This window comes from Notamacropus eugenii, chromosome 1, assembly GCF_028372415.1.
Source record: "Notamacropus eugenii isolate mMacEug1 chromosome 1, mMacEug1.pri_v2, whole genome shotgun sequence".
Classification (NCBI taxonomy): Eukaryota; Metazoa; Chordata; class Mammalia; order Diprotodontia; family Macropodidae; genus Notamacropus; species Notamacropus eugenii.
In genome coordinates this window covers 489234346-489250996 of record NC_092872.1, presented here as the reverse complement: position 1 = coordinate 489250996, position 16651 = coordinate 489234346, and the positions used below count along the sequence as shown (strand labels likewise).

Below are 16651 nucleotides of genomic sequence, written 5' to 3'. Positions count from 1 at the left end.
CTGGGTTGCAGTCAAGAAGACCTGAATTCAAATTTGCCCTCAGACATTTAAAAGCTGTGTGACCTTAATCCTGTTTGTCTCAGTTTCCTCATCTATAAAATGAGCTGGAGGGGGAAAAAGATAAAGCACTCCAGTATCTTTGCCCAGGCCAAAGAAACCCCAAATGGGGTCACAAAGTCAGACACAACTGAACAACAACAAAAGCTCACTCTAAATACAGTGATTTCTACTAGACTACAACATTACTTGGAGGCCAGGGTGGGAAAACTGATCTCTTATCACAAAGAGGTCTTGTTCTGGGTTCACATGAAGCCTGGGCTCATCTTGGGGTGGCCTGACCACCATGAGCTTCCTTCCTTCCTCCCTTCTTTTTCTTTCTATATTCAGATCCTGTAGATATTTTTAAAAAATTATGAAATAACACTTATCAAAGTGTGTCTATATTAATTTAGCATTGCTATTCAATGAATCACAGGTATACACTGAACACCTTTATGGGAACACCTTTATGCTCTTTCCCCTAAAGAGGTTATATACTGAGTGGAAAAAAAATTACCGTACATTGAGACAACAAGGAACAGTACAAGACGGTATGTAGATGACCTCTGGGGTCCCTTCCAGCCCTAAATCTATAATATTGAGGTTGGGAGACCAATAAAATGTCCCTGAGCAAGGTTAGGTTTCTTCACCAAAACCCCAAATAAGAAGCAGTTGCCAAGTCTTGCTTTCTATGCTAGACCCCTTCTTTAAGTCTGAACCAGGCTCAAATGAAAACTACACCTACCTAGGTCAGTGGTTCTTAACCTTTTTTATGCCATGGATCCTTTTGATAGTCTGGTGAAACCTATGGGCCCCTTTCCAGAATAATGATTTGTTGCTTCTATTCATAAATGAAGGAAATGTTAAATTCCAGTTAGAGGTTAATGGGGTTTTTTTTTTCCGTTCAAGTTCACAGACCTCCTGAAATCTGTCTACAAACAAACCCCAGGTTGTACTGTAGGTGAAGGGAAAGGTTCCTTTATGAAGCTATAAGTATCCCCATGTCTCTTCTCTCCCCTAAGCATTTATTTGGACCACTAGACCAAGGTGCAAGATTTCTCAACCTGACTCAATAAGCTAACTCCCCCTTTTGCCCTGACTCAACCCTGAGAGTGATATATGTATATATATATATACTTTTTTTAACTAAGAGGGGAAAAGTGAGAGGGGTAAGGTATGGAACACATAATTCCTTACTAGAGAAAGTAAATTCAGGTAATTAATGCTGAGTTGGCATACAAATCCTAGGGACTGGACTGAATAGTCTGGTTAGGGAAAAGATACAGTTGAGGCAGGAATGAATGGGGAAGCAATATTCAAAGGAAAATCAGGATGCATGCAATCATACTGATAAGCCCCAAAACCCATGCCTTCAAAGAAACAAGGTTGGGCCCCTCTACATAGCAAATAAAAGTGTTAGTGAAAATTAGTGCTTGAGGTACACCAGAGATAAGACTGAGAATGTTTTGTGAAAATGTAGAGACTGCTATAAATGTTAGCAGACAACTGAGAAATAGCATGGTGTGGTAAGAAGAGCCCTGAATCCATTGTGAAGTTAAGACCTAGGTTTAAATCCTGGCTCTGATCCATAGTAACACTATCACCAGAGGCAAATCACTTAACCTCTCTGAGACTCAGTTTCCTTAACTGTAAAATTGAAATGATTATAGTATTTAAGATCATAGATTTAGAGCCAGAATAATAATAGCTTTTATAGAAGTAGAGTGCACTGTAGAGTGCCGTAGACACTGTGCTAAGAACTTTACAACTATCTCATGTGATCCTCATAACAACGCTGAGAGATAAGTGCTATTATTATTTCCATTTTACAGTTGAGGAAACTGAGGCAAGCAACATCGCTGTAACACCTGGCTGAGTAATGACCCATAGAAGCCATCTAGCAGCTAGCTCATCCCCTTCATTTTAAAGATGATGAAACTGAAGCCCAGCTAAATTAAGTGAATTATTCATGGTCCTTCAGGTATTTGAATCTAGTTTATCTGATTCCAAATCTAATGTGCTTTCTACTGTCCCACAGTGCCTATTACCATGTTGAGTTGTCACAAAGTCTAAAATCCAATTATACTCAAAATACTAGCTATATTATCATTATCATTGTTTTTAAAAAACTGAAATTATGAATGAGGAAAGGAAATAATAGAGGATTTGATGATATACATTTTTCCCCCAGTTGCATAAGCTGGGTGGCCTTGGAAGTAATAGCTTGCTCTGGAGATTGGGACAAGCAGACTCAGCTTTTCTGAATTAAGGAATGTGGATGGTGACTGTGTCCCAAGGAGCCCAGCCTGCCACTGAAGCTGAAGGGATAATGGGACAGGGCTAATTTAAGTCATAAACTTTGGCAGATGCTACACATGGGACCTCAGGTAAGTCACTTGCTCTCTCTCTTAAGTTTGTTTCTTAAGGGTTGGACAAAATATCTTTTAAGCTTTTCTAGCTCTAAAAATATAAATTCTCCAAGCTGAGGAAAAAAGATTCATGTATTCATGTAGTAACGACAGCAACAAAATTGGGGAATACATAGAGGAAAAAGATCAGAACTGGATAAGAAAGGAAGTGATGGTCCTTACTAAAACTCCATTGGTGGCACCTATTTAGCATTCATTCATTCATTCATTCACTCAGTAATGAATTAGAAAGTGTGTAAAACAGCATTCTCAGTCTTATTTCTGATGTATCTCAAGCATCCATTTTTCATTAACACTCTTATTTGCTATACAGTCTCTGAGTTTAAAAGCGGAAGTAAAACCTTCACATAGGACTGGAGACAGGTAGAATTTTTTTGTCTGGAGAAAACTCAGTTGTGGAAAAGGAGAGACAGTGTTGGAGAGAATAGTCCTCTTTGTTACCATGGTCATGCTGGGATGGAGCTCAGCCTGTCCACCAAAAAGTCTGTTCCATGCCCCTGAGGAAAGACCACTGGGATAACAGCAGCACCAACCCCACACAAACCCTGGTGAATCAGTCCCTCAATAAGCGTTATTAAGCACCCACTAAGTGTGAGACAGTGTGAGGAGGTCCTGCTAATTTTAGTTCCATGTGAGACTACTCTTACAAGACTATCTGTGCTAGGGGCCAAAGGAGTGGTAGGAATTTGGAGGATTTTTTTTTTTTGGTCCAATGTCATCAAAGCTGTTTCATTATTTTTGAAAATATTGGTTTAATACTTTGTGGTTCTGTTTGATCCTTATTTTACTTTGATAAGATACTAGATCTATTTCACTATTAGTATAGGGCACTCTTGGAGAAGGAAACTCTCTCTACCAGTGCATGTTGGCACCTTCTCTGCAACTTGAAGAATTGTTTAGGGCATTGAGAAGCAAGGTGATTTGTTCAGTATCACACAACCAGTATATGTCAAAGGTAAGACTTGAAACCAGATCTTTCTGACTTCCACATTGCCTCTTAACTTACTTTCATAATTGGTTTAATGTCTCATAGATAAAAAAGAGATCTCACAAAAATACACAGATATAAAAGGATGAAGAATGTTGTGAGCTGTGCTTATTAAATCAAGATACTAATTATTTTTACCTCATCCACCAATGTTGTGTAATGGGATTGGCCAATGAAAGCTAGTGGGCATGTGTGTGCTCCTCTTGATGTGGACTCTGCAGCATGTGCAAGTATTCCCGGACTGCTTTCTATCTACTTACCTTATAATGAAGTAAATCTTTTCATTTGAGTTCTTTTTTTTTTTTTTTCACGTCCAACCTTTACTTTAATTTAGTAACACATCCAGCACACCCATTCATCGCAGCTGATACTTAATTAAGATAAAAACATAACTGCTTCCAACCCCTGCCCCACACACACGCTTATCTTTCGTTTTTCTGGGGATACATTTCTCAACCTGGTGTCATCCATGCCAAGTACAAAGCATGAAGTATCTCAGGATGAACTAGCGGGTGTGATAACTTTGTATTTGTGCAGTTATAACTTAGGGGGGCTGCTTTGAGTTTGCTATATGTAATTCCTTGCTTTTTTTTTTTCCTTGCTTTTCTTTTCTTTTTTTTATTATTAAATTTATTTATTTAACTTTTAACATTCATTTTCACAAAATTTTGGGTTACAAATTTTCTCCCCTTTTATCCCCTCCCCCCCCAAACACCAAGCATTCTAATTGCCCCTATGACCAATCTGCTCTCTCTTCTATCATCCCTCTCTGCCCTTGTCTCCATCTTCTCTTTTGTCCTGTAGGGGCAGATAGCTTTCCATACCCCTTTACCTGTTTTTCTTATTTCCTAGTGGCAAGAACATTACTCAACAGTTGATCCTAACACTTTGAGTTCCAACTTCTCTTCCTCCCTCCCTCCCCACCCCTTCCCTTTGGAAGGCAAGCAATTCAATATAGGCCATATCTGTGTAGTTTTGCAAATGACTTCCATAATAGTTGTGTTGTATAGGACTAACTATATTTCCCTCCATCCTATCCTGTCCCCCATTACTTCTATTCTCTTTTGATCCTATCCCTCCCCATGAGTGTCGACCTCGAATTGCACTCTCCTCCTCATGCCCTCCCTTCTATCATCCCCCCCACCCTCCTTGTCCCCATATCCCCCACTTTCCTGTATTGTGAGATAGGTTTTCCTACCAAAATGAGTGTGCACTTTATTCTTTCCTTTAGTGGAATGTGATGAGAGTAGACTTCATGTTTTTCTCTCACCTCCCCTCTTTATCCCTCCACTAATGAGTCTTTAGATTGCCTCTTTTATGAGAGATAATTTGCCCCATTCAATTTCTCCCTTTCTCTTCCCAATATATTTCTCTCTCACTGCTTGATTTCATTTTTTTTTAAAGATATGATCCCATCCTATTCAATTCACTCTGTGCACTCTGTCTCTATGTATGTGAGCGTGTGTGCATGTGTAATCCCACCCAGTACCCAGATACTGAAATGTTTCAAGAGTTACAAATATTGTCTTTCCATGTAGGAATGTAAACAGTTCAGCTTTAGTAAGTCCCTTATGACTTCACTTTGCTGTTCACCTTTTCATGGTTCTCTTCATTCTTGTGTTTGAAAGTCAAATTTTCTTTTCAGCTCTGGTCTTTTCATCAAGAATACTTGAAAATCCTCTATTTCATTGAAAGACCATTTTTTCCCCTGAAGTATTATAGTCAGTTTTGCTGGGTAGGTGATTCTTGGTTTTAGTCCTAGTTCCTTTGACTTCTGGAATATACTATTCCATGCGCTTCGATCCCTTAATGTAGAGGCTGCTAGATCTTATGTTATCCTGATTGTATTTCCACAATACTTGAATTGTTTCTTTCTAGCTGCCTGCAGTATTTTCTCCTTGACCTGGGAACTCTGGAATTTGGCCACAATGTTCCTAGGAGTTTCTCTTTTTGGATCTCTTTCAGGCGGTGTTCTGTGGATTCCTTGAATATTTATTTTGCCCTCTGGTTCTAGAATCTCAGGGCAGTTTTCCTTGATAATTTCATGAAAGATGATGTCTAGGCTCTTCTTTTGATCATGGCTTTCAGGTAGTCCCATAATTTTTAAATTGTCTCTCCTGGATCTATTTTCCAGGTCTGTTGTTTTTCCAATGAGATATTTCACATTATCTTCCATTTTTCCATTCTTCTCTCTTTGTTCTGTGATTTCTTGGTTTTGCATAAAGTCATTAGCCTCCATCTGTGCCATTCTAGTTTTGAAAGAACTATTTTCTTCAGTGAGCTTTTGAATCTCCTTTTCCATTTGGCTAATTCTGCTTTTGAAAGCATTCTTCTCCTCATTGGCTTTTTGAACCTCTTTTGCCAATTGAGTTAGGCTAGTTTTCAAGGTGTTAATTTCTTCAACATTTTTTTGGGTCTCCCTTAGCAGGGAGCTGATCTGCTGTTCATGCTTTGACTTCATGTCTCTCATTTCTCTTCCCAGCTTTTCCTCCACCTCTCTAACTTGATTTTCAAAATTCTTTTTGAGCTCTTCCATGGCCTGAGCCCATTGGGTGGGCTGGGACACAGAAGCCTTGATTTCTGTGTCTTTGCCTGATGGTAAGCATTGTTCTTCCTCATCAGAAAGGAAGGGAGGAAATGCCTGTTCGCCAAGAAAGTAACCTTCTATAGTCTTATTTCTTTTCCCTTTTCTGGGCATTTTCCCAGCCAGTGACTTGACCTCTGAATATTCTCCTCACACCCACCTCACCTCCTGATCCTCCCAGCCCGTGTTTGTGGTCTGAGATTCAAATGCTGCTTCCAGCCTCAGGGCTTTTGGCGGGGGCAGGGCTGCTATTCAGTATGAGATTATGTTCTGGTGCTGAGGTCGGGGCAGGGCCACCTCTCAGGCTCAGTTCCCTCAGGGGGTTTATGCACAGACCTTCCACAATGGATTCAGGCTCCCGCCTGCTTGGGGAGCCCCTGTCTGCAGCCGCCTCTCAGCTTCTACCTCCCGGGGGGGCCTGAATTATGGGGGCACCCCACTCCCCTCTCGACCCGCCAAAGAGACTCTCTCACCCACCCCTGTCACCTGTGGGTGGAGGAACTTGTGCGGCCGCTGGAGATCCCGTCCCTGAAGCCTGCTCGGATCTGTTTCTCTCGGTGCCGCAGCCGAGGCCGCAGCAGGTCTGGGCTGGGCTTTGCGTCTGGGACCTTTTGCGAGAGGTTTGCAGATCCCTCTGTGGGTGGAGGGACCCGCGTGGCCGCTGGAGATCCTGTCTGTGAAGCCTGCTCGGATCTTTTCCTCTCGGTGCCGCGGCCGCGGCAGGGCTGCACTCAGCTCCCAGTCCCGGCGCCCAGTCCGCAGTGCGAAGGACCCCCCCGCGAGAGGTTTGCAGGTCCCTCTGGAACAGAAATCTCCCTCGCTCCAATGTTCTGTGGCCTCTGGGTGCGGAATTCACCGTGAGTTACTTCCCTGTAGCCATTCTATGGGTTGTGGGTTCAGAGCTATGTGTATGTGCGTCTTTCTACTCCGCCATCTTGGCTCCGCCCCCCCCATTTGAGTTCTTAACAGGAACTGAGCATGCATACAAAAGACCCCAACAAATTAACCTTATTTCTTTTCCCTGCCTGGCTTCCTTTAAGTGAGGAAGCACTAAGGGCTAGAAGACTCCCACAGAAGAGCACCAGTGAGTGACCTCTTCTCCCCAGCTGAGTTGACATGAAACCACACAGACATAGCCCTTCTGTTACAACTTTCCCTATTGTATCTACTTTTTTCCATGCTTCAGGTAAAGGTGTATGGGGCACATACAAACTTTAATATAATATGCCAAAAGTATGGAACTCACATTTTTTCCCCTCAGGATACACCAGCTGCCACAAGAGAAACATGACTGTAACTGCCTAACCTAGGAACTAAGTGAGGGTGCTAATGATAATTCATATAGAAGACATTAGTAAAATTTAATTTTGTTCGTATCCTTAGATAAAATATTTAAAATAGAACTTCTAATATTTTCTTCCCATACCCCAATGGATTGCCACTTCAGAGATCACTTTGGAGTGACTTTTTAGTTATGGGAACCAAGCATAAGAACCCCTTTTTAATATATAAAAATGTCAAATGATAGGAGTTATGATATTGGCATATGTTGTTTGAGAAAATAGATATTAAAAGCTCCTATGGATTCTGGAGATTTTAAGGTGGCTTTTCTTTTCATTAATTATAGCTTGTATTATTATATATTTCATATTTTTAAAATATTATTTTATATGATATACTTATATATTATCTAAGTATATTATTATTAATACTATTAATCCTATCTACATAATTTGGAAATTATGAGGCATATATGTTTGAGTCTTTTATTTAGTGAGTATAAGATATATTTACTTATTTATCACAATGATTTACAATTTGATGGGCCAGTTGCATCAGCTCTAAAGGTCCCCACAAGTGTAGTGCCCACAGGCTGAGAACCAAGGGTCTGTAAGTCATACTCTGTAGTGCTCCATTGTAACTGGAGGAGAACGAAACTCTGTGGCCTTCCCAGGAAAGCCCTCACAACACAGTTGAGGACAATACATCAAAGATCTGTGATTTTAGTCAGTATGGGCATTTCCTCTACCCAGCTCAGTGATAAGTGGCTTTTAACATAGAAGTGAAGACATGATTCAATGACTTTCTGAGAGATAGCATCTAATGAGAGTTAGAATTTGACCAGATTTTCATGAGTCCAATTCTACCATTTCCCCCCATTCCTCTATGTTGTCTCTCATCAGTGAGGATATTAGCTATGTAATACGCCGTTATGTTTCTAAACTAATAATATATTACAATAAAAAAAAACCCTGACCCATGTAAGACACTATGTTAGGGACTCAACTAAAAAGTAGATTTTGATTGGTAAAGTAGGTTTAAAAATTAATTGTAACAATTTCAATCCCCCCCAACTTTCTGAGTTTCTTCCCCCTCACCTCAATGGCTAGAGTTTCCTGGAGGTGTAAACACCATAGTTCATATTGGAGTGCTGGGCTACCTTAGGTTAGGGTTAGGTCAAGCCTCAATCCCAGAGCTTGAATTGAGTTCTCTGGCTGGTGCCAGACCCCATGTTTTTCAAGCTAAGTTTTCCAGACTTAATCTTCTCCTCAGTTCCATTTGTGGTTTGGGTAAGAAAGCACCTCCTTGTTACTTATCATGATGTCTAGTGTTAGGAATTCCAGGAAGCATCCAATGCCCTTGGACTCCAGTGACTATACTGACACCAGAAGAATTCCATGTATTCTAGAGTCAGATGGATCAGCTCTTCTTCCTTCTAATTGGACATTTCCCAGTTCTAGAATTCTGAACCCCAAAACAGAGATGAACTTAGAATTTGACTGGCCCCTGGAACGTGGCTATAGTCCTGCCATTCTCCTGAAGGGATTCTCAGTTATTACTAAGCACTTGTAGGTGTATACAATGCCAGGGAGACACAAAGGAGATACAGTATCTGCCTTTAGTCACCAGACAGGGAATAGACATGGGAAAACAGGTTTATTTTTGACTTTTAAACACTGTCACTTTTGATATAAATGGAGGGTTAGAGTTGAGTCCAGGCTAAGTAGAAATCACTTTGTCCATTGACTGAGTTTTCTAGGAGACAGCCTAAGCCTAACCAACCCGGATAATAATAATCACTAGTATTACATTGCCTTTTAAGGTTAGGGAAGAGCTGGGACGTTGGTGCCATTATTAGCCCAATTCACAGATGAGGAAACTGAAGCAGATGTAGGTTTGCCCAGGGCAGGGATGAGGAATGTGGTCACATGTGGCCTTCTGGGTCCTTGGGTGCGGCCTTCTGACTGAGTCCAAGTTCTACAGAACAAATCCTTTTATTAAGGGGATTTGTTCTGTGAAATTTGGATTCAGTCAAAGGATCACACTTGAGGATCTAGAGGGCCAGAGGTGGCCTCCAAGCTGCAGGTTCCCCACCCCTGCAGGGTCATACAGATAGTAAGTATCTGAGTTCAGATTTGAGCTAGGGTCTTTCTGACTCCTGGTTCAGCATTCAACCCTTTACACTGTCCCCCCCCACATCTGCCTCAGAAAGAAAAGGCCTAGCCCTGGTCCTCCATTTGAAGGAATACATGTAAATTACAAAATGTGTTGTTTTGTTTTTTTTCCCCAAGATACTGTGTCTCATGAGAAAAATGTTAGAAAAATAGTATGCTTTGACTAAGTCTCTAAGGCTTCTCCTCCCATTCTTTCAGTACAAATTAAATACAAGGACAAAATCTAGATAGGGAGATTTCTCAGGCAAACTGATAAAATCAGGGATGGACCTGAAAATCAGGAAGTAAACCTACTCTGGACAAATTCTATACTCCAGGAAAAAGGAATTTTCTTTAGCTTCCCACCAACATTTTACCTGGTAGGGGACTGGAATAATTTGGTTCCAGAATTTGTCTGTGAGACAAAGTTAGCTTTGATCAAGCATGAAACAATTGTACTAAGTCTCCTTTGATCAACTAAGAGGCAGGAAATGAGGCTGAGCAGGAGAGAAAAAAGAGGGTGTGGACAATGAGCTGGACTTTGTTCAGGTCCATGGAATAGATACATCTCTAATAATCCTGGTTATCTCCATACCTCTTAATGGGATAGATTGGAATTTAAAAAAAATTACTTCATTGGGGTTCTGTCTACAAATGAAGCATCAGATAAATATTTGATGGGCATTTATTTAAAAGCCAATAGATTTTGAGCTGTCCAGTCAGGTTCTTGCATATCTTGTGCAAAATCATAATCCATTTGTATAAATTCACTTTTGTGGATAAAATGAGAGCCTGAAAGGTAGCTCTAGGGCTTAAGCAAGAAACTGTTGGTGCTTCTGCCAAAGAGGCTCTTGGGAACATATCTGTCACTTAGTCCCATGCTTTACAGGGAACCTATCAGGATTATTCATCTTCTGGGCAGTTTGATTTATTTTCCCCTGGTTTTAGTCCCAGGTGAGACTCTGGAACTATAAGTAGCTGATGCTATACATTTCTTCCCCCAGGAATAGATTTCTGCTTTAGAATGCTGAGCCAGGGCAAAGAAAGTGGGACAGAGAAAGGAAACCCAAGGCAGGAAGGGAGTGGGGGAGAAGGTAAGGAATCAAGAGGTTGGCTATGGAAATGAAAAAGAGACATCAAGGCTGTGAGTTTATAGAGTAACAACATCTCATCTATCTAGAGCTCAGCTATCAACTTTGACTTCTTTGCCATCCGTGGTTGGAGCATAGACTTGTGTTACTGATACTGAGTGGTTTGCCTTGAATTGAAATAGCTATCATTCAGTCATTTTTGAAATTATACCTTAGTACTGCTTTTCTTACCCTTTTAATGACTATGAGCGCTACTCCATTTCTTCTAAGGCATTCTTCTCCATGGTAGTGTATATAGTGATCACCTGAATTAAATTCATCCATTCCAGGCCATTTAAGTTAAGTGACATCAAGATGTCAATGTTTAATCTTTCCATCTCCTGTCTTACTACAATCTTCTTCAAAAATGGGCATAATATGAGACAAAAATGATAGGGACTTAACAGAAGCAGAAGAGATTAAGAAGAGGTGACATTGAATACACAAAAGAATTATACAAGAAAAATATTAACATCACGGATAGCACAATGGTATGGCAACTGATCTAGAGCCAGACATCCTAGGGAATGAAGTCAAGTGGGCCTTAGGAAGGACTGCTAACAATAAGGCTAGTGGAGGTGATGAAATTCCAGTTAAGCTATTTAAAATCCTAAAAGATGCTGTTAAAGTGCTGCACTCCATGTCAACAAATTTGGAAAACTCAACATTGAATTGGAAAAGATCAGTTTAAGTCCTAATGCTAAAGAAAGGCAATGCCAAGGAATGTTCAAGTTATCAAACAATTGCACTTATTTCACACTCCAGCAAGCTTATGTATGTTTAAGATTCTGCAAGCTAGGTTTCAACAATATGTGAACTGAGAATTACTAGCAGAAAAGGCTGATTTTTCAGAGGCAGAGGAACTAGAGACCAAATTGCTAACATTCACTGGATTATGGAGAAAGCAAGAGAGTTCCAGAAAAAAACATCTGCTTCATTGTCTGCACTAAGGCCTTTGCCTGTGTGGATCACATCAAAATGTGGCAAGTCCTCAAGGAAATAGGAGTTATCTGATGATCTTACATGTCTCCTGAGGAACCTGTATATGGGTCAAGAAGCAACAGTTAAGATCAAACATGAAACAATGAATTAGTTTAAGATTGGAAAAGGAGTATAAAGCTGCATACTGTCACCTTATTTATTTAATTTATATGCAGAGTATATCATGTAAAATGCCAGGCTAGATGAATCAAAGGTGGAATTACAGTTGCCAAGAAAAATACCAATAATCTCAGATATGCATATGATACTACTCTGATGGCAGAAAGTGTCTCTCAATGAGAGTAAAAGAGGAGTGTAAAAGTTGGCTTGAGGCTTAACATAAAAAAAACTGAGATTTGGTTGTTTTGCAATTGGTCTCATCATTTCCTGGCAAATGGAAGAAGCAATAGAAGCAATGATATATCCTTTATATCCTTGGGCTCAAAGATCACTGCAGACAGTGACTGAAATTAAAAGATCCCTTGCTCCTTGGAAGGAAAGCTATGGCAAATCTGGACAACATACTAAAAATCAGAGATATTGCCTTGATGACAAGGGTACATATAATTATGTTTTTCTAGTAACAATGTATGACTGTGAGAGTTGAACTATAAGGAAAGCTGAGTGCCACAGAACTGACCCTTTCTAATTGTGGTGCTGAAGGCTAATTTGATGATATGAAGAAAAAGCAAAAATGTTGGTTCTTACATTTTTTAATAGTGTTTTATTTTTTCCATTTACATGTAAAGACAAATTTTAAAATCTATTTTTTTAAAAATTGAGTTCCAAATTTTCTTCCTCCCTCCCCTCCCTGCTCCTGAAGACAACAAGGAATTTGATATGGGTTATATGTTTGCAATCACGTAAAACACATTTCCATATTAGTCATGTTGTGAAAAAAGAAACAGACCAAAAAGAAAAAAACACAAAACTTAAAAGAAAATTAAAATGGTATGCTTTAATCTGTGTTTAGACTTCATTAGCTCTTTCTCTAGATCTGGATAGCATTTTTCATCATGAGTCCTTGGGAATTGTCTTGGATCATTGTATAGTGGAAAGTAGCTAAATCATTCATAGTTGATCGTGGTACAATGTTACTGTTACTTCCTACAACATTCTGGTTCTGCTCACCTACCTTTGCATCAGTTGTCTTTCCAGATTTTTCTGAGATCTGCCTGCTAGTCATTTCTCATAGCACAATCCTATTCCATTATATTCCTATACCACGACTTGTTCAGCCATTTCCCAGCTGATGGGCATGGGATCCTAATGGGGGAGATAATATATAAGATACGCTATACAACTGAGGCTCTTAGACTGGGGTCTGCCCATTTGTGTTAAAAAAAATATTTGGGAATTGTGGGAAGCTGTCCCACAACTTGCTGAGCTCCTACGTGCGGGGGTGGGTCCCTGGGCTTCCCGCTGCGCATCCAGGTCACCGAGATGCGTGTGAGCCCCCTGGACTTCAACCCCGACTCTGTGACGTGCATGATCCCCAGTGGAGTGGACGGTGCGGTGCTGGTGGAAGCGACGGAGAGCCTGGGACACCTGTCTAAGCTGCCCCGGGAGCTGAGGCAGTGCTCAGATGCCTGGCAGGCAGCTTCCGAGAGAGCCTGGGACACCTGTCTAAGCTGCCCCGGGAGCTGAGGCAGTGCTCAGGTGCCTGGCAGGCAGCTTCCGAGAGAGCCTGGGACACCTGTCTAAGCTGCCCCGGGAGCTGAGGCAGTGCTCAGGTGCCTGGCAGGCAGCTTCCGAGGCTCAGCCCCGCCCACGCACTTTTCGGCCCGGTCCTCTGCGTTCTGCGACGCTGTCAAACGTGTCGGGCACTCGTCTGCCTGGGCTTGGTGGTACTCCCCTCTTTACCTCCCCCACACCCCGGGGAGCGGAGGCTGCTTGCTCAGGTGACCGACAGGCAGCTTCTGAGGCGGAGCCCGGCCCACGCACTTCTCTGGTCAGGGTCCACGGTGATCTGCCACGCCGCTAAAGGTTCTGATAAGCGCGCTCGTCAGCTTGGACTCGAGGATCCCCGGGAGCTGACCCTGATCTTGCAGCTGTGCGCGGGGGTTAACCCATCCACCCTTAGGGTGTTAGACGCCCAGAACGGCCGAGTACGTGTGGTGACAGGCGCCGCAGGGGCATTGGCCTGGACATTGCCTCGGCAACTCTGAGAGGCACTGGCTGCAAACAGGACACCCTGCAGGCTGCTTCTGTGGAGGCACAGTCCAGAGGGGGTCGATATGTACCGGTGGTTTGTGACTCAGCCCAGAAAGATGAGGTGTGGAGCCTGTTTGAAAGGGTGGATAGAGAACAAAACGGGAGGTTGGATATACTCGTCAACAATGCCTATGCTGGGGGCCAGACCATCATTTCCCATATGAAGAAGCCATTCTGGGAATGCCCAGGCTCTCTATGGGATGACAGCAATAATGTAAGACTCCGAGGCCACTATTTATGCTCGGTGTATGGAGCCCGGCTAACGGTGCCTGCTGGTCGAGGGCTCATCATGGTCATTTCCTCAATTGGTGGGCTGCAGTATTTATTCAATGTATTCCACGGTGTGGGCAAAGCAAGCATGTGATAGGTTGGCCACAGATTGTGCCCAGGAGCTACAACACCATGGGATTGCCTATGTGTCTCTTTGACCAAGGTTGGTGAAGACAGCCCTGCTCATGGAACATGTGAACAGGAAAGAGGACCAATTGGCCCCTTGGCTGAAAGAACACTTTCCAGATGGGGAGATCCCAGAGCTGATTGGCAAATGTGTGATGGCCCTGGCAACAGATCCTGATATCCTGCACCTGAAGGCTGCCATTCTTCCATCTGGCTCAGATATGGCTTTAAGGATGTAGATGGCCCACCTATCTCTGACTAACTATCTCTACTATCAACACTTTTTGAGGCTCCCAGACTGTCTTGGCTGGCCTCTTATATGCCCATACATTCCTGCATATGACCAAGTGGATTTTGGCTCTTTATTCCAGTAAGTTCTGATCTTACCAGCCAGTCAAGATGAAAAGGGTGAGACTTTCTGCCTTCCCAAACTTAGCACAACTGCTTTCTATTCTGCCGAAATAAATCAGACATGAATCAAGGAATGATTTGGATAAGAAAAGTTCATATTTCCCCACATACCTGGACTCTAGCACCTCCTGCCTTTAGGTGGAGGCTTCAACTGGGCCTTCACTATATATCATCTGTATTCCTCCCGCATGCAGCCAGAAAGACTCCTGGTGAATAGAGACATGGGATATGGCACAAATTCTGGTCTTACCTGAAATGGTGACTAGCTCTGTGATTCTTGTGAGCTCTATCACTTGGGCTTTTGCTTTTATTTTTCTTGTTCCTGTATCTTGTTTTGCCTTATAATGAGAAAGATGCCTGGATAAATAAAGAACCCAATTCAGTTATTAATTTAATAAAACAAAAAAAAAGGCAGCTGACCAAAAGCTAGGAGAAGGATGAAGAACATCTAGTTAGAGGTGGAGGTGGTCGAAGGCACTTTGCAACCAAGGGATCCCCAACATGCTGCTGATTAAGAAGGAGGCCATATCCTAGGCCTCAGAACTTTACCTCTTCCCACTGTGTCCATTTTTATTTTTGTTCATCCAGGCTGAGCTGCAGTCATCTTCCCATTCACCTCTGTTCCCCAGACCATACAGAGCCCTGGGGGATGGTATGATTGCTGTTATATATTTTTTCCCTTATTGAAGGTTCAAAACTGAAAAAAATTTTTTTTGATAACTGTGTTTCAGCATACTTAGTTTCCTTTGTCAGTCAACTAGCATTGATGTAGTACCTACTGTGTGCTAAGTGCTTTGTAATGTATATTATTTCACGCATTTAAAACCTTATTCTACCAGGCATGACCCACTGTGACTGAAGTTGTCTGATCTTTTACTTTGGGAGTTATGAGTGGGCTAGATTTGGGTAGTCACCAATGGTCACATGCATTAAATTCAGCATCAGTATAATAAACTCCTCCAAACTCTCCTCCTCCAGCAGAAGGCCATCAGATTGTTGAAGGAAGAGCCAACCAGCCTAAGTTAGAAAACAAAGCAGATCAAAGTTCCCCTGGGGATCAGTAATTGGATGGGGCTCATGAGTGACTCCTATACTTCTAGCTAGGTGAGATGGGGAAAGTTAGTCTTAAATGATAAATAAATGTAGTGAAGCTCTCTCCCACCTGTCATGAAGGTGTCATTGTGTGACTCCAAGGGAAACAGAATAAAATTTGGATTCTTCTTCCCCAACGCTTTTTCAAGAGAGACTTTAATTTTTGCCAGGAGGGCAAGCAGGAGGTTGGGGCCAACAGCTGGCCACACTGTTCTTAGGGATAGGGTGTTCTGGGCTAGAATTAAATCTGTCTGCTCTCTTAAATATTGTCAGTCTAGGGGATATGGTTTTCAGGTTCAAGCTCAACTTCCTATTCATGTTTATTGACAAGGGGAGAGGAAGATTTCAAGCTTTATATCCAAGGTCTGACCCCTTTTCCACCAAATACCAGTTCTACAATGAAGGCACATATAGTAATAACAGTGGCAGCTAGGTGACACAATGGATAGATTACTGGGCCTGGAGTCAGGAAAGACCTAAGTTCAAATCCAGCCTCAGAAACTTACTGGTTGTGTGACCCTGGGCAATTCACTAAACCTTCTTTGCCTCAGTTTCTCACCTGTAAAGTGAGGTGGAGGAAGAAATGGCAAACCACTCTAGTATCTTTGCCAAGGAAACCCCAAATGGGATCACAAAGAATCAGACACAACTGAACAAGAACAAATAGCAAAGAAATGTATTTATCCAAGTCAGTAGCAAAAAAGAAATCAGTGAAAGTATACACAGGAAAATATGAACTGGACCATATAGAGAGAAGGAGCTCTCTCACTGCGAGTGAGATAACTCAACTCAATCAAGACAGAGTTCCAGATCTCACTGAAGGGGAAACTTCATAAAGTCTCCAGTGTAGCAAGCTGGGAATAGGGACATGATGCAGCTGTCATCTTCCCAGAGTCTTAGTTTTCCTTCAACAACTTCTAGTGGGGTTGGCCTCATCTATCTACTCTCATGAA

General features: G+C 41.9%; 1 pseudogene; it reads left to right on the top strand.

Moving 5' to 3' along the window:
• The first annotated feature begins 13028 nt into the window (after positions 1-13028).
• On the top strand, positions 13029-14666 carry LOC140518528 (dehydrogenase/reductase SDR family member 1 pseudogene; annotated as a pseudogene).
• The last annotated feature ends 1985 nt before the right edge of the window (positions 14667-16651 follow it).